This window comes from Schistocerca piceifrons, chromosome 1, assembly GCF_021461385.2.
Source record: "Schistocerca piceifrons isolate TAMUIC-IGC-003096 chromosome 1, iqSchPice1.1, whole genome shotgun sequence".
In the NCBI taxonomy this organism is placed as follows: Eukaryota; Metazoa; Arthropoda; class Insecta; order Orthoptera; family Acrididae; genus Schistocerca; species Schistocerca piceifrons.
The window spans coordinates 1,092,179,382-1,092,202,236 of record NC_060138.1 but is presented as its reverse complement, the minus strand read 5'-3'; the positions used below and the strand labels follow the sequence as shown (position 1 = coordinate 1,092,202,236).

Genomic DNA, 22,855 nt, shown 5'->3' with positions numbered 1-22,855 from the left:
TCCTGGTGTGTCCGCTGTGCCGTGCGTGTGATCATTGCTTGTACAGCCCTCTCGCAGTGTCCGGAGCAAGTATGGTGGGTCTGACACACCGGTGTCAATGTGTTCTTTTTTCCATTTCCAGGAGTGTAGAATCTGTGGCGACCATACGCTGCCGCAGGTAGATCAGGCGACAGCTACTTCAGCAGTTACTATTTATGAAGCCCAATTTTGCCATCTAGCGGTAGTATGTATCATGTCAGTAACACTGCTGTGAATTATTGGTCCGATTTAAAGCAGTTGGCACCTGACGTTTAAGATTCGAAGATAGGACCTTTTCGCGATAAGTGTGGTTTGCAGGCGCGCACCACAACGCTTCGCTCTAGGCGATTGAAAATCACTTGACACACTGAAGATCCTACGGAGTCCAAGTAAGAATTCTGAAATTCTCGTGTGATGGACAAGGTGGTCAGGAAATCTGGAAAGCTTTTAAGGGTGCTGGATATAGGTTGTGCTGAGAAATAATTTGTGAAAAATTTTACACGTTGTGTTTCGGAGGTAATTGCCAGAGGAATTAGCCGATCAGGCCACTCCGCGCAAAAATTCCAGTTGCCCGCTCGAGACAGTGTTGCCGAACGTGTTCTTCGTTTAGTTCCCTAAAACCTAACAAGAGAGCGACACAAAAATTGGACGTGACACGTTACGATCGACACCGAACCAGAGGCTGAGCAGTGTCTTGCGCTGTCATCACGCTATCAAAGAAATTGCAACTAAATGTATTGGGCGAGCCGCTTGAATTTTCGTGCGCGACGACCTGGTTTGTTAACTTTAGTGCTAATTAACTCTGAAATTGAGCGAAGTATCTAATTTCTCTTAGCACACCCCACCCTGAAGCACCGTTGCAAGCTTTTCGGACTGTCTCCAGCCACACAGCGCATCTCTACAGCGTCTCCCAGATGCTGGTCTCCTCTTTGGACTGTTGGCATCGCACGTCTTGAGACACGAGAAACAAATCGTTATAATACATGTATCTTTTTAAGTAGCGCCTGACGGATCTGACGGGCACCAAGCTTTTGTAACACAGTAAGAGAAGGTAATTCACCTCTCACTGGTGTATAGGGGATGTGCACAGTTCAGGCTGCTCGCTATCAAATGCTACTTTAAATCTCATTACAGATAGCTAGAAAAGGGTTTCACGAAGAAAAAGACTGCTACGTTTCATTAACAGTGCTTGTGTATGACCGACTTTACCAAAGCAGTATCCCTCGATACCTGCGAGGTTGAAACGAACTTGTCGGCAGGTGAAGCGCAAACTCTTCTTGTGTTTTATTTCCAATCCAAAAGTCGGGTCAGTCATCCTCGTGTGCAGGTGCGATGGCTACATGATTGGTAGCAGTGGTCGTTATTATTTTAATCTATCATCCTGGGACAAATCTTGGCCAACGAAATCTTTCAAAGTATTTTTACCACTAAGCATTTAACCCCGACTCCGTAAAATGAATCTTTTTTTACGTATGTGATAATTATAATGAGCATAAAGAGCTGGACGTATAGGTGAGCTGCTGGAACATGCCAGCTGGTGCTGCCCCTGCCGGTAGGGACTGATGATGCACACCACCGAGGCGCCAGCGCCACGGAGCTGGCGCCCTCAAGGCCAGCACGACACGCCCGCCTGTGAACGCACCCACGCACCCACGCGCCGACACGCACGCTAATAGGCCACACGCCGCGCACACAATTGGTCGCGCCTAGCGGTACGGCTCTGGAGCTGGAACTGGACCAGACGAGCTCAGCTCAGCTGACAGACCCCGTGCGCCTTGTCTTCCAGCTATGCATACACATGCCGCTCACGTATTTCGCCGGATTTAAAGTCCCACCATCGATTGTTCGGTCCCTTAGTTTACGAAGTGCTTACTTCGTTGTTGAAACATTGACTTATGTAGCCGATATGGTTGTGTGTCTAGTAAGGAGTAATGCCGTTCTGAAGTAGCACGAGTTAGATAACGTAGACGCCGAAATGTACGAGTTGTGACTTCCTGTAATTTCACATTGAAGAGTCGCTGCCTCACGTGAAACCGTATGTTCTGTGACATTTCAGCAACGTGTGACGAGAAGTTGAACCAATAAAAAAGAACACTTCGCAAACGTAACTTGAGACGATTATTTCATCTGTTGCTTTTAGCTAAACCCCTCATTTCGTGGATTTTAGATTACGGACACCCGATCAATGGATGCTGCGTCTGCGCACTGGCACACTGATAGACTGAGTTGGCTTCCCCCTTCGCTAACTTAATATTTCACTATATTTTTACTAGAATGAAGACTGTTGGGAGCTACGCAGTAGTGCATGTGGACCGATCGGACTTTTCTAAAATCTACTCTGCATATTGCGATTTGGTAATCGGGCACATAATACGTAGGAGTGAACATTGCAGATTAGTAATGAAATCACGCCAATAGCGGGTCGATGCTACATCGAACTGTTACATATCCCTTGTTACAAACTCTGAAAAATACGATTCGAAGTACAAGGAATGTTCATAGAAACCTGTGATCTGATCGGTTACCGGAAGGAAATGAGAAAATAATCCCGCATGTTATGGAATCATTGACAGCCACAGCCCACGATGCTTATATTGCGATAGATGAAAGCAGGAAGCAAAGCGTGAACAGTAAGGTTTCTCCTAACTGCTCTGAAGAAATTTTTAGGCTACGTCTTTTATCACTCATGCATTTGCACAGAAAACCTGTCATTTGTATCGATGTAAACATTGGTGTAAACATACAAATAAGCTTTTAGAAAGGGTTATTACGAGATCCTCAAAAACACGTAGTTACTGGTACTATTTGTTGTAATAATATGGCAGGATACATCGATTGTTAACGAATTTTCGTATTTAGTTTTTCGAGTTAACTTGCGTATTGTCTAAGTACGCTGTTTTAAGGAAATGGTACATAGAATATTCATGAAAAGCGCGTCATCTTTGTAGAATTTCTTACATCTCTTAATAAAATATCGTCGTTTAAACGTTTCACAAGGCAGTAACAAAATGAAAGGTTGTTTGTTGTAGATTTAGCGTAGCTTAGTTGTTGGAGACTAAGTATGAGGCAGAGTGTCAGGTTCGCGTCGTGTTGTATGCAACTATTTTCCCACCTTCGTGTTTTCTGAAAGGTCATTACTAAGAAGAAATACTTGGTTGGTTGTTTGAGGTTAAAGGGACCAAACAGCAAGGTCATCAGTCCCTTGTTTCAAATAGACTCCATTCTGCTAACGGGACATCTCAGTATAGTCAGAAAAATAAAACGGATAAAGGGGAAACGTAAAAGGGCAGTCACGTTGTCATTAGTAAAAACAAATGAGGGAAGTTGGCAAGAGAACGAACCCAACACTATGCTGAAACAGCATAGGCAAGACCACCTGTGACTTAAAAGGTACAACTGCTATAATGCAGAAAGTACGTATGGGAATAGAAAAACTAACCAAGCCTTAAAAAGAAGGGGTAAAAACAGAGTAAAAGGGAAAGAAAAGAGGATTCCGGTCAGGGAGGTGAATCGGGAATCTCTGAACACTGCCTACAGTGGGAGACACCCAAACACTCACCGCCCTGCCCCAACACCAGAGGGAGATTAAAAACTTTAAAACTGAGAATAAAAACCACTCTCCCGGAGGAAACCTAGAACCAGAGAGACCATCCGGGAATCGTCAGCCAACATCAAAGGTAAAGTGTGGGGGAGTCTGTACTTAGCACGCAGAGCCAAAAGAAGGGGGCATTCAACCAAAATGTGGGCCACTGACTGGAAGGCTCCACAACCACATAGCGGGGGTGGCTCATCACGCAAAAGGAAACCATGGGTCAGCCTGGTATGGCCAATGCGGATACGACACAGTGTGGTCGAGTCCTTGCGGGAGAGGCTAAAGGAAGAACGCCATGGGCCTGTATTCACCTTAATGGCACGAAGTTTATTAGACAGTGGAGTAGCCTCCCAAGAATTGGCCCATGACTGTGCAAAGTGGGATTTGATGTGAAGCCGTAAATCCGCTGCAGGAGGGGTTACAGAAAACGGGGGGTAAGTAACTGCTCCCCCAGCCAAACGATCAGCGAGCTCATTACCCGGGATACCCACATGGCCCGGGACCCATAGGAAGTCAATGGAACAAGCAGCACGGTGAAGATCAGCGAGATGGTCATGGATGGCAGAGACCAAGGGATTGCGCGAAAAACACCGGTCAATAGCAAGAAGGCCACTCATCGAGTCCGTACATAACAAAACGCGGTTTTAATAAAGGTAAGGGCCCGGGAAATTGCCATCAATTCCGCAGTAAACACCCCACATGAGGGTGGCAGTAGATGATTTTCCGTTCCAATGAAGGACGTGAAGGCATACCCAACATGATCAGCAGATTTAGAGCCATCAGTGTAAAAAACAACAACATCCCGAAACTCCCATAAAATTTGGCGGAAAAAGGAACGGAACACCACCGGGGGGGATGGAATCTTTCGGACCGCGGCGGAGATCCATCCGAATTCGAGGCCGAGGAACTAACCAAGGAGGGGTGGAGGGGAGGGAGCGAGGAAGACAGGACAAAGAAGGAAGCCGAAAATCACGGGTAAGAGACGCAAGGCGCAGCCCAACCGGTAAACCCGCCCGAGGGCGGGAGTCAGGCGGGCGACGTCCATGGTCTGGGAATAGGATAGAATAGGAAGGATGAGTGGGAGAAGAACGGATAGTAAGGGCATAAGACACCAGAAGCTGGGACCGCCGAACAGAAAGGGGGGGGATCCCAGCTTCAACCAGGAGACTATCAACAGGGCTAGTAGGGAAGGCACCGGTGGCCAAACGGATACCACGATGGTGGACTGGATCCAGCACGTGCAGCGTGGAAGGAGCAGCTGAACCATAAACTTGACAACCATAGTCCAAACGTGACAGAACTAGAGCACGATAAAGACGGAGGAGGAGGGAACGGTCCGCACCCCAGGAGGAGTGGGCAAGGAAGCGAAGGACATTGAGTTTACGGAAACATCCTACCTTCAGGAGTCTGATATGGGGCAGCCAAGTGAGCTTGTTGTCGAAAAGAAGACCTAGGAAACGAAACTGTGGAACCACAGGCAATCTTTGTGCAGCGAGATAGAGCTCTGGATCAGGGTGGACCGTAGTACGGCGACAGAAGTGGACCACCCGCGATTTTGAAGGAGAGAATTGAAACCCGTGGGAGAGGGTCCATGCAGAGGCACGCCGTATAGCCACCTGGAGCTGCCGTTCTGCAGATGCCATCGAGGAGGAACTAACCCAAATGCAGAAATCATCCACATACAGGGCAGGGGCGACCAAGGGACCGACAGAGGCCACAAGTCCATCGATAGCAATGAGGAAAAGAAGGACACTCAAGACAGAACCCTGTGGGATGCCCGTCTCCTGGGTCCGTGGAGAACTAAAAGCAGTACCAACTCGAACTCTGAATGACCGATGGATCAGGAACTGGCGGATAAAAATCGGGAGTGGGCCCCGAAGACCCCACTGATGAAGGGTTAGTAAGATGTGATGGCGCCAGGCCGTGTCATAGGCCTTGCGAAGGTCAAAAAACACTGCAACCAAATGGCGGCGCTGGGAAAAAGCCTGCCGAACTGCGGATTCCAAGCGAAGCAAATGATCGATTGGAGATCGTCCCTCTCGAAAGCCACACTGGTAAGGGGACAATAGATCCCGAGATTCGAGGACCCAAGTGAGCCGACGGGCTACCATCCGTTCAAGTAACTTACAACCAACATTGGTCAAACTAATTGGCCGATAGCTGTCAACAGATAGGGGGTTCTGACCAGGCTTAAGGACAGGAACCACAATGCTATCCCTCCACTGAGAAGGGAAGTCACCCTGGAGCCAGATACGGTTAAACACCCGAAGAAGATGGTGCCGTTGTGGAGCACTGAGATGTTGAAGCAGCTGGTTATGAATGGAATCTGGGCCAGGAGCCGTATCATGAGAAGCAGATAGAGCAGAAAGAAATTCCCATTCAGTGAAAGGTTCGTTGTAAGATTCTGACTCACAAGTGGTGAAACATAAGGTGACAGCTTCAGCCTGCTGTTTTTGATGAAGGAAAGCAGCTGGATAGGAGGCCGACGCTGATGCCACTGCAAAATGGGTCGCAAGATGTTCTGCAAGAACTAATGGGTCCGTACAAATGCCATCTGGGAGGTGAAGGCCTGGGAGGGTGGACTGCCGATGGCAACCTTGGAGAGAGCGAAGTGTAGCCCATACCCGTGACAGAGGGACAGTGGAACCAAGGGAAGAAACGAATCGTTCCCAACATATCCGCTTGCTCTGTTTGATTAAATAACGGGCTTTAGCGCGAAGGCGCTTAAAGGTAGAAAGGCTGGCTACAGATGGGTGCCTCTTAAAGTGTTGCAAAGCTCGACGGCGATCACGGATGGCAATGGCAAGGGCCGTACTCCACCACGGGACTTGCCGACGACGAAATTGTCCAGATGAGCGCGGGACAGCAAGGTTAGCAGCGCGAACAATCGCGTCAGACACGTCACGTAGGACGTCATCAATACAACCCGACAAAGAGGGAGAAAACTCGACCTGTGCAGTATATAGAGGCCAATCGGCGCGGTGGAAAGACCAACGAGGTAACCTCTCCATCGGGGAGCGGGAAGGGAGCGTGATAATCAACGGGAAATGGTCACTGTCACAAAGGTCGTCGTGTGGCGACCAGTGTAATGAAGGGAGGAGAGAGGGAGAAGAAAGAGAAAGATCAATGGCAGAAAAGGTACCATGACCAGCACTGAAATGAGTAGGGGAGCCATCATTAAGAAGGCACAGGTCGTGGTCTGCAATAAATTGGTCGATAAGAAGACCTCGTCTAGATGGAAAGGCACTGCCCCACAAAGGATGATGAGCATTAAAATCCCCAAGGAGGAGGAAGGGAGGAGGAGGAAGTTGCTGAAGAAGGGTGGTTAAGGCAGCAGGTGTAGGAGTCCTGTCAGGAGGGAGATAAAGATTGCATACTGTGACTGCAGAGTCTAAGTGGACCCTAACAGCAACTGCTTCCAATGTAGTTTGGAGAGGAATCCACGTGCTAGCAATGTCTGTACGGACCAACGTACAAACGCCACCAGAAGCCCGCAAGGGTCCGACCCGATTTCGACAGAAAACACGGAACCCACGGAGGGTCGGTGAGTGAGCATCAGTAAAATGAGATTCCTGGAGAACCACACAAGCTGCTGAGTAGGACGAAAGAAGGGATTTCAATTCCGGAAGGTGACGATAGTAGCCATTACAATTCCATTGGAGAACCACAGAACGATGGTTTAAATGAGGGCTGAACACGCTAAATCCAGTATACCGCCGGGTCCCCACCCGTCACCGACAAGGAGGGGGCGACATCCATAAACGACAGGTCAGAATCCGGTTGTGAAGCCGGGGAAGGGACCTCCGGTGACACCAGAGGCTCTTTGTCCCGGGACTTATGTTTCTTCTTCTTTTCAGGCTGAGATCGAGGAGGGCTGTGTGGCATAATGGAGCCAGCTGCAGCAAGATCAGGAACAGAAAGAGACCGGGCGACCTGGGGGCCGATAGACCGCGGCTCTCGCGGTCGCCGCGCTGCAGCAGACCTTTGACCTGGAAGGTGCCGGGAAGGGGCATCCCGGGAGAGGCGCCCTTGACCGGCAGACGCCGATGGAGTGGGACACTTCTCCGGCTGGGGAGGGGGAGCAGCGCCCAGAGGAGAAGGGGTGGGAGCCGCAGGGGAGGGGGGAAGGAGAGGGGTCCGGGATGGGGGTAAGGAAGGGGGAGGAAGGGATGAAGATGTAACCAAGGTGTAACTAGATGTCATGGACACAGGGTGCAATCGTGCATATTTCTTACAGGCCTCTGTGTAGCTTAAACGATCAAGGGACTTATACTCCTGTATCTTTTTTTCTTTCTTATAGACTGGGCAATCTGCTGAACGTGGAGAATGACTACCATGACAATTTACACATACAGGAGGGGGAACACAGGGACTCCCCTCATGGAGTGGACGTCCACAGTCACCACAGAGAGGGTCCTGGGAACAGCGAGAAGGCATGTGGCCAAAACGCAAGCACTTAAAACACCGCATAGGAGGTGGGATGTACGGCTTCACACCACAGCGATAGACCATAATCTTAACTTTCTCAGGAAGGGTATCCCCTTCAAAGGCCAGGATAAAGGCACCAGTATCAATACGATTATCTTTAGGACCCTTCTGAACACGCCGAACAAAGTGAACACCCCGCCGTCCGAGATTGTCCCGAAGTTCCTCATCAGTTTGAAGGATGAGGTCTCTCTGAAAAATCACACCTTGTACCATATTTAGAGACTGGTGAGGGGTAATGAACACTGGAATTGTGCCAAGATGGGTACAGGCACGAAGGGCTGCAGATTGGGCAGCCGAAGCAGTTTTTATCAGCAACGAACCCGACCGCATCTTGCTCAGGGAGTCCACTTCGCCGAACTTGTCTTCAATGTGTTCCACAAAGAATAAAGGTTTGACACTGGTGAAAGTATCTCCATCAGTCCTGGTGCAAACTAAATAACGGGGGAAAGGTTTTGCCCCTAGACGACGGGCCTGACCCTCCTCCCAGGGGGTAGCCATGGAAGGGAAGGCCGAAGGGGCAAGAAAAGCAGCACTTGAGGAATCAGTACCATGCACAGAGACGGCCGCAGAAGAGCGGCCAGAGTTTTGGACCCGTATGCGTTTCATCTGCATAGCGTCCGCCCTGATACCACCCACTCCGATCAGGGGCTCTCCTCACGGGCGCCACCCAGCCACAGCAAGGGCCGTCTGGCACGGCGGCCATTGCCGGGAGTTCCGATGCTCCAGGATGACGAGCAACCACTCCAAGGCATGCATGAGGAGGTCACAGCTCAGGTATCAGAAGTGTGATCCCTGTGTGTTCAGGGGGCTCAACCAAAAGGGTACATAGCAACCCCACCACACGGGCTGGCTACCGTGCTGGCTATGCACCCTAGCATCAGACAACGACGTAAAAGAAAAGGTGGAATGTACTAGGAGGGCACACGTCGGAGACACTAGGTAAGGTGCTCTTCCCCAAATGGCTCACACTACGGAAGAGAAATTTTGGAATGGAGGTCGAACCCCAGAGGGGGACCAAGGAATGCCAAAAGGAGGAGATGATTACGCAACAAAGCCGGAGTGTAAAACCAACAGAACCAGGAGGATAGTGGGGGCCAACATAAGCAAGGACACCAATAGAGGGAGAGGAGAGGGCGAGGGGAAAGGGGTATGGAGGGGAAAGGAGGGGTAGGGAAAGGAAATGCAGCCCGGGAGAGAAAGAAGGCTTTAATGGCTCGGGGCCCCGTGCTCGCCACGCACGTATCCACAAAAGAGTTGTGGACCCCCTGGGGGGAAGAAGAAATACTGTAACATTCTATATTAAAGTAAGAGGGCTCTCTCAGTAGTAAGTTTGTTCGATTTAGTGGAGTTTTATAAGCTGATGCCTTTACTGACTTTACACGAAAGTTGTCTTTGCCTTTTGACAGGATCACGGGCGCCGCAACGGATGTGAAAGCTGCACCGTGTTTCAACGAGACAGCTGCTCGTCACCTTCAGGTGTTTACTGATGTGATGCTAGTTCCACCCACCCCTTGGCGCCTGCGATTTCTAGCATGCCAGCTCATTAGCGAGCGACTGCAGCAACTTGTCAGAAAATGATTCTGAAGACGGCGAGTAGATATTGTGCAGCGTTCGTATTATCCGACGCGATGCCCGTGAACCACTGACGCGGTTATTACATGACTGAAATCGAACAACACATGCTCATTGAGAGTGAAGTTTTTATTTGCGTGTGCTACAGGCAGAACACGGCTAGTATTTTTGCAAGGAAGGAGATGCGTTTTGTAAGAGTTAACGTATGAATTTTACATGCGTCCATTTCTCGTTTGCGAGACAGATCCAACAAAGCTGCCGCTGAAGGGCGCTGCTGTCTCAGATCACGTTAACGAGGGCGTTCTATGTGACGCGGGAGCGCTGCGTCTGGCGAGGTGTATACGCGGACAACAGTTCCCGGGTTTTACCCGGATTTCCCGGTTAGAACAATTTTCAAGCGTGAAAATACACTATGCCCCTGATGGGAGTACATTTTTTTCTGTAATAAGTGGCAATATACTCTCCCTTCCACACGTAAAACTTATTTTAATGGCGAAAGTTTTATACACCAGCATGAAACTACCCAGCACTGAAACGAAACCCAGCAAAAACATCTTTGGCGTGCAGTGACCTTGACACCGCGTGTTTTCGAATTACTGAAGTATTAACTTCAAATGCAGATATAGCAACAGCGATTCCACCAAATAAAGCACGGCAGCTTCCGAAGTACCGAAATATAGATTGCGCTGCACTTTTGTCAGCCAATCAGCTCTTGACGCCAGCCGACGACAGCTGATATTCTGAGCGCAGGACAAGTGGTAGTCAGCCAATAGCCAACATCATCGTTAAGTAGCGAGAACGCACTGAAGGAGGTAATGGTTTACGTTACTATACATACAGCATGGTAAGCTTTCACATACAATACTGATCGTCAATAAATGTTTGTCGATTTTTTGTCAGAGGTATGATTAGGCAGGGTCCTAGGGACAGAGCTTAAATTGCACCATCTAAATATGTCTGACAACCACGATTGTAAGATTCAGTGCTGTGCACCAAACATTTCGTGGGTTACCTGGCTGAATATGTTACGTTGAGCACTTCAACTTTTTCACAGATAAGCCAATTACACGTACAATTTCTCAATAACTCACTTCGCACATGTTCTGGACGTTAATTCTACTTTTTGCCATAGTTCCTGCATAATTTGCAATCTGTGAGAACTAAAATTATGAAAAATCTAGAATTTTGTCTATTTTAGCATGTGTTACCATGTAAGATATCAAACGCAAATATGCCAGTAAACTATTAAATAACGGCATAAATTACTGGTCTTCCGGGCCGGAAATTTTTCTGTGTGGGGGTCCTCAGTAAAGTTTTTAATGAGGGTCAAATGCTCCGTGATTTAAATTCATCATTCTCACAAATAATAATTCATCTTGCGCAGAAGAAAATTTACTTTTGAAGTAACGCTTCTCTAACCACCATTAGCAATATTTTCGCGCGACCTATTTCAAATGTAAACAGTTTGACATCACGCTCATCAAAACGAGACTCACAAAGACGCATTGAAAGCAGTTTTTTGTTAGTAAGCATAGCATAGCGTAGTCTTCGACATTTTGCTTGTGCCAGGCACTTATGTTTGCACCATGTTTTAAATGGCGCATTCTCTTTGCAACTGAAGTTTTAATTTGGTGTTTTACTCTCGTTTGTGGTTTATTGCTGCAGTATTATTCTGTAGTAGCGGGCTGAAGTAAAATTCTTTGTTGCAGTTCTGTTCTTACCTGTCAAAATTACAAAAATTTAGTTGCAAACTAGAATGAAAAATTCCAGTAAGTCTAAAAAATTCGGGTTTTCGCAGATTTCCTGTTCGTCCCGGGACGTATATAACCTCCCCTGATATTGTTTCTCGTCCGCGTCAACGTTAGCTGCGTCGTCCCGTATGAGGTTGAATAATAGACTCACGAGAAGTAAATAAAATTAGTAAATTTAGCAATGCACACTGTACGTTTATTGGATGGACGTAGTTTTCAATTAGAGGAATGGTTTGACGAACCAGCTACACTAGTCGTCCCTCGTAAAACTTACTCTACCTAACTACTCGAACCTACTTTCTGTGACCAAAAGCCTTTGTCTCTGCAATGTTTACCTCCACAATGAACTGTTCCTTAACGTCTCCGAGTTCTGCAAATCAGGCATATTGCATTACTACAACTATCAATTCACGTATGCCTGACAATATTTTGTTCAAGTACTTGATAGAGAAACTAAGTGTCCACATCCCATACCCTTACGTTATATTCTACGTATGCAAGCAGCAGTGCTCCCTTAAGTAATAAACCGAATTTGGAGACTTGAGACTGAACGAAGTCAACGAAACTCACGTGGTCGAAATAAAGTCACCGACTCGTCCCATTGGTTGCAGCTGACGTTTCATTACCTGATTCCTGGAACAAAAAGAGAAAATATTAAATACTGTAACATACAGCAAATGCAGGACATATTTACCCATTGGCCAGTATTTTATGGGCTGTCCTACCCCAAGAGCAAATTATAATTTCTCTTGTTAATTTTCTTCATTCTAAGCAATTCTGTGTCCTGGTACTCTGTCCCGAAATTAAATACCTTTGAAGCATATGTGATAACTTGGGTAAAGAATATAGACTAATACAGAAACACTGCAGCTTTTCACCATCTTATTTTTATGCCGCCCAACCTTAACGCGAATTACGAAACGAAATTTTCGTTGTTTTACTGAACTATCTGATCTGCAGAAAAATTAACACTGACAATGCAATGGTCAGGAACGACAAATGACTGTACGCCGCCTAAGCGAGATACGTCGTCTTACGCAGAACGTGCGAGACGTTAGTCTGTTCTTACCGCCTTATCGACTGCAGGGTACCAAAACAATTTTTGCTGTATAGATTATAGTAAACAATATTTATCACTGAATTTAAGTACAAAATACAACGAAATCTGAATGTATGACGTTGAATACCGAAGGAATTGCAGCAAACAGGGGTCACGGGTGTAATAATTTTTAGATTCACCTCCAAACGCAAGAACAGCTTCAATTTAAGAATTTGAACGAAACTTATGTAAGAAACACAGCAGCTTCCTTTTTACAGGAAGTAAGAAAATTCATTTTGTGATCAGTAGACAATTCTTCCAACTTTCCTGAAGCGCCTAAGATCTTTACGCCTCTACAGAACACATTCAATCGTTCATTCTGTTATTCTTTCAGATGAATGTAATATTTCATAATTTAAACTGCACTGTGAACATACGTGAATTCAAGAGGAAATATACTATGGGTACGCAGTACTGAAGGAGTAGGTCTGAAGTACATTTCAATGGAACAAGCGTCCAAAACTAAGTTACACGATCGTTGGAGGATCCTTTACTGAGAAGGGGTGGCCAGTATCATCTCTTCATTGTGTGTTAGAGACTGTCACCACATTCGCATGAAATTTAAATACGCAATACTTAGCAAAAATTAACTACTGCAGTTTTTATCTATGCTATGGAAATCTTAGTTTAATTTAATGTATTTTTCTCTATGTAACTTCTTTTAGTTATAACACTTGCTAAGAAAACTAACACAGAAGACAAATCTTGCTATTCTTTTAAACGTGAAGAGAGTTACTACTTCCAAACAGCGATTGCATTGTTTGTGAAACCTATCAAGTTGGGCCAAAATAATCTTCCCTTATATTTTTAGTCAAGTTACGCTGCGACAGTCTAGGCCTAAATTTCTTAACATTTTTCCTTTGGTGTACACCAAAGCACGTTTCAAACGTCCGCAACACCCCTACGTATCTTTGTGGATACAAAAACTAAGTACACACTTTATTATTATAGGCATAATTGCAAACGAAGAGGGTCCATTTCTTGGAAGTAGAGTTACTCCGAGGAACTATCTGGCGACAGTATGTTCTAGATATGTGAAACACGCATGATTGGGGGACAAAAATGTCTGCGACACCAACGCAGACATTTGGGAAATGCTGCGCTAGGCAACCAATTTTTAGCACAAAGCTGAGTAAGCACACTATCATGCTGAAGGAGTCCGACTCGTCTTTTCCCACCTGTGGTGTCTGCTTCCGAATTTTCTCGCACAACCTTTTCAAAATATAGTAATGACATGATAACCTTTACGCCAAAAATTATATTTACGTCAAAACTTCAGACATACGATGGACACCTTTGAGTTTTGCGGTGTGGATAATTTTGCTGGCTCTGTAAGGTGGCTGATTCACAGTTATAAAAACACCACACTTCTATGATTATACTTAACTTTCATAATCAGTTCGCTGAACGAGTTAATTGCTCATTAAACTAGGTTAAATTTCGAATCGTATACAAGTTGGACTTTTCGTTTTCTACCTTATGAAATACCCCGAATATGGCTCTTCTGCACTTGTGTGGTACGGACATTTTCTACTTGGTCTTACGCCCTTTCATTTTAGAACAAACACTTCTACAATTAGAACACTTCAGTTATCAGCCCTTTTTCAACCGCCTGCATTGCGTAAAGTATTACACTGTGGCCATCGTAAGAATAAACCTGATGTAAACATTACACCACGTGTGCTTCAACGTTTGCTTGGGTCTCATTGGATTTCGTTTCAAGTGGAGCAGAAGCCACGTTTTGTACAGTACAGTCAAATAAGAACATGCGGATACGTTTTATGCTGTGTTACACGCACACAGCCTGAGCGACAGTGCGGGACAACAGCTTTACAGGAACATTTTAACTTTGACAGCACTGACCTGCCAGCTGGTCCAACTAACCTGCAATGATGAGCCAGTTGCAGTTCAGATGTTAAAAGGTTCGAGCAGGGAAACAATATAGCTTTGAATGTCATTTATTTTGGAAGAGAACGAAATAATATTCGGCAGAATTCTAGAAAGACGAAAAGCAAAAAATGCTCTCGTTTTCACCTAACATGGTATTCTAATTGCAAGCAAGAGATGAAAATTCGTAACTGAAACACAGGTAATTTTTCTGAGCGAGCTGTGTGATGAAAAAGCATGCTGCTGGGATTTCACGTTGTTTAATACTGAAGCCAATGAAGGCATCAAATAAAGTCAGTCATTTGGTAGTCTCAGCTCCTTTATCTGAAAAAAAAACACTTCAGTTCTGGAACTATTATTTCCAACTACAGCTACGTTGATAACGAGTCAATCAGCAGAATCCACGAAAATCACCCAGGCGCCGCATTTTCTTCTCTTGTGACGTGCCGTTCAATATCTCGCCAGCGTTCAGTGTGACATGTGAAAAAGCTGCGTGCGTTAATTACTGCACGTCTGGAAGCTTAACGGTCTTGTTTCTCAGGACAAATCCCTTAACTTTGCTCCAGATCCGTTCTGTTTGGTTCATATTGTAATGGTACAGTGGCACATGTAAAAATGCAGCACTTATATGGTGTGCTCGATGCTGTGAAAAATTTGTTTTCGTGTTTCTACGACACTTATCACTATGTCAGACTACATCGTTGGTGTAAAACAATGTACACAATCCGAAAAGAGATTAGTTTTTTAATTTGTTATAAAATTATGTTTTCTTAATTTAAGCACACTACATAAACTATCTTTCATAAAATATCGATTAATAAATTATATTTGAAATGGGAACGAATTTCGCGTGCAGTGTGTAACTAGAAATAAGATTAGCATTATTCATGAAAATAAGTAATTTTACAATTACGAGACGTAGATGCTTCAAATTGAAGGAAAAAAAGGATGAAAAAGGCGAGACTAACCGGTGAACCATGAACTGGCCCAGATTATCTTCTACGCTACCCATTCCGTACACGTTCAGTGTGTATTTGTGTTTAAACTGTATTTGTGCAAGTTTTATTTGGGTATTACGTCAGCAGAGACAGCTGAGAGACAGGCTGTTTAAGATCAAAGTTTACATCACGGCAAGGTCGAAGTACCTTATAAAGCAATGAAGTAACATTAAAACAAAGCTAAACGAAGTCTTATTACGTTGTACTTTACACTGATTTACAGCAAGTGCTTTTCCGTCCTGTACTGTGCCACTCCTCAGTATTCCATCAACGGCAGTATTGACGTTATAATCAAACCATACATAATGCTGGCCTAATGATGCAACGATGTGCTTGTGCCCTTAAAGTGAGGCCAGGCGAGGATCAGACGAAATTTCTTCACCTCCAGTTATCAGCCTCTTGCTCGGCGAGAGGCCACACTAGTTATTTGTGTCCGACAAATGCATAGTGCAAAACAATTTTTGTATGTTGCCACTTTGGCAAAACTTAGTCTGGCATGCTTTACGACAGTCAGTCAAAGGTTCTTGTTATCAGGTTAGTTTTCTGCAGTGGGACCGAGACTTTGCCCTGATAGTCAAAAGAATCGTACTGTGCATGTTCCTGAACACTGGATAGAAGTTATCGCTCCAGCAAAGCCCATGAAACCTTTTCTTGTACGCAGCCTGAGAACTGCAAACATTTGAGTCATTTTAAACATTCGTTGAGAAGGGATCCGAAATTCAAAATGTCACATTGGATGCAGGTATCAGCAGATCTAGGAACTGTTCGTTTGAGTATCAACCACAACGTGTTACAATTCTGGAATGTATATTCCATCTCAAACCGTAAGGCTTCGCAATATATATTTTAAGCATTACAGTGTGGCGCTAACAAATTCCTGTTCTTATTCTCAGCTGTTGCCGATAAAAGCAGAAAAGTTTTTAGACTTTATGGGCATTTGCAAGTATATTCCAGAGAAATTCGAACAATTTTATGAAGAACTGAAGGCTGAGTAACATTTTAATGTTATTTCTTTGCAACTTTAGTCAGCATAATGCTTACTACAAGAAATAGCTTCAGTGACATTTCCTCTGCACTGCACATAGATTGTCAGGTCTATAGAGATTTAGTATTAATGTTTCATACGAATATGTTGGTGAATACTGTGCTTAAATACAAATGTGTATTATTGTTGGTTACAAACTTTTACTTCTGTGTAAGGTTACAACCTTCTGAGTCAAGGTATTTTTTCCATTTCTTTTTCTAATTTACGTGTGACCCTTACAAGTGCTTGTTAGTCAAATGAGGTATCAGTACACTCGTTTCATTGTTCTTTGGCTTTCGAAATATAAGCGTTTATGAAATGAATTTTCCTTCTGTCTGAAGTTTCGTTTCATTAAAAAATCTGGGAATGTATGTAATGTTGGACTATGCAATAAATGTATCTAATACGAGGCTCGAGTTCGGCTAGAGATAGTAACGTGACTTGTCAGTTGCGTAGTGGGCTTCTATTAACAATGGAAATTGTCTTTTTTACGGTGTAGCTTGCATATTGCTTACTGAAATCTACGCATTATTCGTCTCTTTTGTCCGGTGTGTACTAGTGAATTTGGTTTTTCTGTGTAAAGAAAAAGTATGCATTTAGATTAAGTAATTTTATTTTCTTGCCTACCGTTTTGAAGACGGTTAGAAGAAACAAACCATGTATGGAATCTACACGGACAAAATTTGTTTTACAGTCAGTTGCATATTTTATGTAATGAAGATCATGTGACTTTTGAAAAGTCAACAGTTCACATAAAGGCCTCTGGTCAATCGTCAAACAGGTAAATTAATGCTGTTGGATTCGGAGACCAATACGTTACACTTCAACCTAGACCATCGTCCTCCGAACAGTTCGGGGACTAAACGAGATGTCAGGAATTTTAAAAACATTGTTAGCCTGGAGGTTGAGACTTGTCTAGTGTCACTGGCGTACGGTTTGTACACTTCAGTTCCGAGTAAAATAAGAATTTTGTTTTTAGAGTTTACCTGGAAGCTTACTCCAGCACGCTCCGCGACAGGCTGTCCTTTGACCGTTTCCAGGTTCTACATGATCCTGGTATGGAAACTCAGGGTTGGCAGTGCTTGGGACGCCAATAAATCCTGCTGACGGAGAACCGCAAGCTAAGAGGTCTCTATATTCTACACAGGTTCGTGGCAGCGATCCGACACGCGTCACAGGTATTATTAGCAGGCCTGTCTTCCCCCAAAGTCAGGGCAGGTAGCGGAGTGTATTGAATTATGTCCAGCTGCCAAACCGCGTAGGTGGACAGCCTGCTCGGGGTCTTAATTCCTCGTGATGCATTTCTGCTCGTTGCGCTGAGCGATGAGCGCGCCAAGGCCGCTCTGTTTCTCTCCACAGCTGACAAGTGAGACAGGTTCCCGACGCCATTTACGCACTCATTACACGTTCCAGTTGCTCTAAAAACCTGATTAGCTCGAAAGTTAACTGCTGCCAACAGGCTTCCGATGATCTAACGTAGGACGGAGTTTATGAGCAATGTGACGCCCTGGCAAAGAATGTTCTCATTCTGGAGGTTTGAAATTTAATCACTGTCCATCCATCCAATTTTACTTAACCCTGGAAAGAAGGAACTACTGAGAGTGCAAAAAATCAATGCAAAAAGGGCAGTAACATCGTAAGAAATACTGACTGGGAATCTTATTCGGCAGTCACATCTTAAATGTTTTCTTCAATGTGAAATGGGAGGTGTACGCTCAGGAAAATTAACACTGGCTAGTGGTCTGCCGATGTAGCATAGTAACAGCCACCACATAGTAGACAAGGAGAAAAGAGCGGATACGTGAACATAAATTGTCTTTCGTCAATGTTTTGGCTAACCCCGCCTCTACTCTCTAACAAGAAAAGAAATGTGGGTTCAGGCTGACATCGTTACCTAAAGCACTATTTCATCCAACTGACAAATATTTACTTTACTGAATTATTCCTGTAACAACAGGCACGCTGACTTATACCATTCCACTATATTCAGATGGATTATTAATATGTGAAGCTCTGTTTACAAGAAAATTGACAATGAACCTACAAAACTAGTGTCACCTATTTTGCCTACATTGCGGTTCATTATTTATATGAAGCTCTTAATGGAAGAAATATGCCATTTTATTTAGATAGTCGCTGTGATATATAAAAGTGGAAGTGATACTGTTTCCTTTCAATGTCGTGTCATTTGTGAGAAGCATATGTAACGTCTCCTGGCAAAACATGTGGTAAAAAAGGAGTAAAGAGTAATTGAACTGGATGATTGCAATTGCGTGGACAATGATTGTGTGAACTTTATGTAATAAAGAGAAACCATTGTGTGTCATGTTTTATACTTTTATAGAATTATGTACCGATTTTATTAAAGATATGAGTCGGCGAGTACTGAAACCGCCACAGACGATACTTATTAAATATCAAACGAAGATGAGAATGTGAACGAGTATAAATAGTAGTGACCGAGCATTAATTTCTGTCGTCGTCTTGGAGTTACAAGAGTATTCCTACTGTGACGCTATATTGTATGCTTGTGTAGCATTCTTTTGTCAAGATTGAGAGAAGGACGCCATTAGGTACTGATTTGTGAAGGTGTGTAATAATTTAATCTGTCTAAATGTTTTGAATAGAGTTACTTAGTGGGAACTTACATTATGATTTGTAATAAGCTTGCCTGGTATTTTATCCCATCCTTTTAACACATTTTAAACTATTTAATTATTATTCGTGGTGCAGAGCTACGCTACGAGAGAACGAGCCGCTGGTGCGGCGCATTCAAACTGCATTAAATGAAACCAATCATACCGCAAAGAAGCGGACAGGTAACAGTGAACTAAAATTATTTCTTTCAGCTCTCTGGACTGCAGGGCAGAGCAGCAGATTTTATTATGTGCTTTACAGGTGGACGCGGGCTGCGCATGATATCTTAGTTCTGGTGTGGCAAACATAGTGAAAACATTTTTCTCTGATAATAGTCTCATGTTCTTGCATGTTAGCCGTGGTACTTATTGGTGTTTTACTGTTAACAAAAATCCACGGCAAAATTTTGATGTTGAACAAACATTGCGTACTGCAACATCAGTATTCATAACGAAATAACTTTAAGTAACCCTTTCAATAACTGTAAAGTAAGGAAGATATGTTTAACTTCATAGTTACAGTAACGAAACGATGCTCCCTTAACAGAAAGCCAGATCCATGGGCCGACGCGAGTGGCTTTGCTAACAGCATGACCGCAAGCAGCGGCTCTCCTGAGCTCGTGACCGTATAGACTGGATCTTCACCGACTGGAAAACCGTGGCCTGGTCAGATGGGTCACTATTTCAGTTGGTGAGAGCATATATACCACACCAAGTGCGTCAACGTAAAATTGCTCTTTTCCCGGAGCTCCTTTTACTGGTTGTGCCTGTAGCTTTTTATGTAATCTTGTTTGGATTGGTATTATTTTCACAGCGAAGCTGAATTTTTATCACAGTTATAACAGACTTTTTATTTATGTAAAGAATGGGGCGCTACAAAAACTGAACGCGAGCGAAATTCGAGTGCGCGATTGCGGAAAAACTGCCGGTTTTCTGTAACGCAAAGTTATCTGGAAGGGCTGGAGTGTGGGCCACGGAGAGCCGCAGGCAGCCAAAAAATCCCCTCCCCCGCTCGCTCTCTCTCTCTCTCTCTCTCTCTCTCTCTCTCTCTCTCTCTCTCTCTCTCTCTCTCGAACCAGCGGTCCGTCGAGGATTATCTCGCTCCGTGATCACACGTGGAGCCGCGGAAGCAGCGTACCAGGCAAGCATAACGCTTACACGTCACGAAACAACGGTTCGGAGATTTAATGCAAGCCAACAATGACGACTTACTTATTGGCCAAACAGAACACGTCTTATACTTTGTGGTAGGCCTACAATAGTTCACCCGTTAGAGCGTTTAGCTGCCTTGTATGAAGGCCATGACAGCCACTAACAAAGGCTTAGTTGTAGCAGTTTTAATTCCAGTTTCAAATCACAAAGTAATGTTTACAACTGTGCTCGCTGAGTCATTCATTTCCACCATCACATAATCAAAACTTACGAATATCAGGAAGGTTCTCCTAAACTTTGCAACTTTTCTAACGAAAGTGAACTTTATTCTAAGCCAAAATTTCGCAGTACATTCACGAATTGGCTCTATGGAGAAGCTGGAACGAAGTGACACCTGAGTATTTCATTCCACTCCAAAAGAAAAAACCCAATACAAATAACACATTCGCTACGATATAATTCACAGTCATTGTTAAATTCAATTTTTAACTGTTAGCACGAAACAAATTCATACGTTGTGCTGCGGCTTGACAATTATTGAAAATTTAATTATTTCTGCATTTCATTCTATGATTTAATACGAATTGTTTGCCCTCTTTTTCTGAACCGGTGCATCTGACCTAATTGATGAATCATTTTATGTTTGCTGTACATACCAAACTATCACTGCTATATTACGGAAGTCTTACACCTGGTGATTTAAACAACTGTAGTCACAGCGGTGCGATGCGCTCATAACCAACAAACCATGCCGTTCTTTAGGACGCTGGCAAGAATTTTAAAAGCTTTTCCCGGTTTGATTTTGCGACGTTTTTATTATACGATAACTTCCACGGCAGACACCATCAGCTGAGGCATTCAGGGGTTTGGTACGGAGGGGCTTCATGGGCCAGCATGCGCGTACCACAAAGACGCTTCAAGCGGCGAAGTTCTTTAAGTTTTCTTGGCACGTCTAATCTGGGTAAAATATTACCCATTAATTCTTGTGTATATAGTCTCAGCGTATCTAAAATTAACTGCAACATTGTCAAATACTCCACGGAAGCACAGAATTGTGCGGGGGTCCCCCATAGTAGTTGGGAGTGCATCTAAAGGTGTAGTTACTATTAACAAATTGAGTTATAGTATTTACGCGCGTAAGAGTGTAATCACCACCGTGGACAATCAGAGCAAGCAGTTTGTTTGCGGCGTTTCTGAAGATTGCTCCATAATGCTATGTAGAGGGTGATTCGAAAGTAACTGAACACTGTGCGTGTACAATTTACACAGCAGGAGAATGGAATGTTTTGTGAAACTGCTGTATTTTCGAGCTACAATGCAGAATGTCATTTGTGGTAGGCGTATCATGGGTGCTGATAACATCCTCTAAATGGTAGATGAAGTTCCGACCGTAAATACCCGCCTTACGAGTGCCGCGGTAGGGCTTCCTCAACCAACTGCATGGCACTTGCTACGGAAACATCAATTCCACTAATTTCACCTGCAGACGATACGTGAACTAACACCTGCAAACTACCCTAGATGTCAGAATTTCTGTTAGTGGTTACTCGAGCGCCATGATGCTGATCCACTGTTCGGTGGTCTGGTACTGTTTACGAGAGAGAGAGCATCTTTACCCTGGTGGTTATCGTGAACGCTCATTACATGCACGTGTAGGGGTAATGATAATTCTCGCGTAACTACAGTAAGGGGATATAAATACCGTTTTGAGGTGAACATTAGGTGTCTTATTGTTGACAGTCAGTTACTCGGGTCGCATGTTATTCCACAGCGCCAGACAGTATCAACAGCTTTTGGAACATCTATTTGGTATTCTGCTTCATGATGTCCCACTTGCTACAAGCACCAACTTTAATGCATGACGGTGCCCCGGCAGATTTCTGTCGGGAGGCAGGGGAGTATCTATTTTGCTTGCACCGATTAATGGACAGGTCGTGCAGGACCAGGCCCGCCAGATCTCCGGATCTTAAACCTGAACTGTCTTTGGGGCCGTCAAGGAGTTCGTGTATGGCGTTGCAAATGGGAATTTGGCACAGCTACAGCACTGTGTGGGAAGATGAGCACTTCACTGTTCGTCTACATGGACATTATTCTGAACATGTTGTGGGGTATGGTACAGTACATAGTTGCATTGAAATTCGGGTCCTTTTGCGTCACTGGTTTCTGAGAAAAACTGATTTTGTGTTGTTTGTGGTGCCCTCGTGATCCGTACTCTAGAGTATCTCGAAAATAAAGCAATTTCAGACATTTAACTTTTATTTTTATGCTTACATTACACCCACGACGTGGGTGCAGTTACTTCAGAATCATCCTGTGTAGCAGCGTGTGTCGTCGCCTCTCCTACCTTGTGGCGTTATACGTCTGCTGTTTTACCCCCACTGAACGCTGATATAATCTGCAGGAGTATGTGAAACAAAAATGCTCCTTTGTCCGAAGCAGTTTGATCATTTCTGTAATTTACAGCGTTACCATAGCTCACGTAAATGAAGGTATAGAAGACAGGCCGAAGTCTAGATAAAATGATGTACTCTTCTAATGTAAATGCGAACGTTTCAGTTGTAAGAGGTCCACGACTAAGAAATTTATTGCTAGCGCTCTCGAGCAGATGTAATTTCTATGGACTGCTCACGCGCTGCCT

At 44.4% G+C, this 22,855-nt stretch overlaps 1 protein-coding gene across 1 annotated transcript in view; it reads right to left on the bottom strand.

The window, feature by feature from the left end:
- The window catches only part of LOC124777853 (rap guanine nucleotide exchange factor 6-like), a 611,356-nt gene that overhangs the window by 531,473 nt on the left and 57,028 nt on the right, over positions 1 to 22,855 (bottom strand). Inside the window, exon 2 of the mRNA XM_047253392.1 lies at positions 12,048 to 12,054. The gene's annotated coding sequence lies outside the window, so the exon portion shown is untranslated. The remainder of the gene's footprint in view (positions 1 to 12,047; positions 12,055 to 22,855) is intronic.